Source organism: Lathyrus oleraceus, chromosome 2 (genome assembly GCF_024323335.1).
Source record: "Lathyrus oleraceus cultivar Zhongwan6 chromosome 2, CAAS_Psat_ZW6_1.0, whole genome shotgun sequence".
Taxonomy (NCBI): domain Eukaryota; kingdom Viridiplantae; phylum Streptophyta; class Magnoliopsida; order Fabales; family Fabaceae; genus Lathyrus; species Lathyrus oleraceus.
Window position 1 is genome coordinate 300910249 of NC_066580.1, and position 2159 is coordinate 300912407.

The window sequence follows — 2159 nt, forward strand, 5'->3', positions numbered from 1 at the left end:
TCTGCTTTGTGTTAGCGCAGGAACTGCTGTTTTGTCTGCGTTAACCGGTTAACCCAGGGTGTTAACCGGTTAACACTGTTACGAATTGAGAATTTGTGCTGTTTTGCCTGCGTTAACCGGTTAACCCAGGGCGTTAACCGGTTAACACTGTTAAGTTTTGGGCAGTAAGCGTGTTTTGCCTGCGTTAACCGGTTAACCCAGGGCGTTAACCGGTTAACGCTGTTGCAGAGTGGAAAAAGTGTTAATTAAAATGTTGTGTGCCTAATTGGTGGTTGCCTATATCAGTGTGTGATATAGTAGGGATTATTTCCCGCTGTTTTGAGCAGTATAGGTATTAGTAAAGTGTGTTAATACTGTGTTTAATTATTTGACATGATATGATGTGTTGATATATGTGTTGATGATGTATGATGATATGCATAATGCTGTGAATGTATATATTATGCATGTATTTGTGAATGGACTGTTGTATGGCTTAGAGTGTGAGCATATGTCCATTGTGGATTGTTGTTAATGTTGTATTGCTAGATGATTAGCGTGCATAGCATAGCCTGTGGGGCTGTAGCTAATTCCCATGGTGAGGAATTAGTGAGTGAATCATTGTGGATTTGTTGTTGATGTTTGCATGCTAGATGATTAGTGTGCATAGCATAGCCTTCGGGGCTGTAGCTAATTCCCATGGTGAGGAATTAGTGAGTGAGTCATTAGATCTCAAATGAGTGGGACTAGTGAGCTTAGTAGCCGTATCTGGATTGATCGGTGAGCTTGAACTATATGTTCAAGAATAGTCGGTACCGCACGTGTGGAGTCTCATTGCATAATGTATGTATGACGTATAATATGAATGGATGTATTCCAATATTATACTTGTGGTTGTGTTGACATTGAGTATGAGTATGATTGAGTTGATATTGCCGTTGTTGAATGTGTAATCTGAGTTGGGTGATGAAATGTGTTATTTACTTAACATGACATGATAATTTATAATGCTTATTATATCGATTGAGGAACTCACCCTTACAACTATTTTTCAGGTAACGAGCAATGAGTTGAGTAGAAGCTAATGCTTGGAGTCTAGTGTAGTCTCCCTAGTGGGTCGTGCTCTGATAGATGTAACATCGGGATGGGATGTTTTAACTTGTTTTAAATGTTTTATTGTTGGTTATGAACCATTTTACATGTAGTGTTTTACATGATTGATGAGATTTCTACCCGCTGCGTTTTATGCAAATGTTTATGTTTTGAATTAATAAAGGAGCATGACCGTTATATTGTTGAATGGTGTGCAGTGTTTGTGTGTGACACCCTTAACTGCATAATTACTCTGAGTTTTATATGTTGTTTTAATTAAATAATTTGGGGTATTTTAGAAGGGTGTTACATTAGTGGTATCAGAGCATAGTCGGTCGAGTCGAGTCGTAATTATTCTGTTTCCCCTGTACGGGATAGGTGTTGTGTAACCCTATCAGTACTTATTGTTTTAGTTTGTTTGGGTTTTCAGAATAGAGATGGCTGGAAGAGGTAGAGATGATGCTGCGATTGCTGAGGCTCTGGGTATGCTAGCTGGAGTACTTGGAGGAAATCCGAATGTTGTGGGAATGGGGGTTGCTCGTCAACTGAGTGAGTTCCAGAAGAACAATCCTCCAATGTTCAAGGGAGCATACGATCCAGATGGTGCTCAGAAGTGGTTGAAGGAGATCGAGAGGATCTTCCGAGTGACTGAGTGTGCCGATAACCAGAAGGTCAGGTTCGGTACGCATATGCTGTCAGAAGAAGCAGATGATTGGTGGGTTGCTACCCGCACTGAGTTGGAATCTGCTGGGAATGCTGAGATCACTTGGGCGGTGTTCAGAGAGAGATTTCTGAGGAAGTATTTTCCAGAGGATGTCAGAGGAAAGAAAGAGATAGAGTTCTTGGAATTGAAGCAGGGTAACCAGTCTGTTACTGAGTATGCTGCTAAGTTCACAGAGTTGTCGAAGTATTATACTCCCTATAATGAGGCTGCTGGAGAATTTTCGAAATGTGTGAAGTTTGAGAACGGGTTGCGTCCCGAGATCAAACAGGCTATTGGATATCAGCGGATTAGAGTGTTTTCTGATTTGGTTGACTGTTGCAGGATTTTTGAACAGGATTCCAAAGCCAGAGCAGAGAGCTATCAG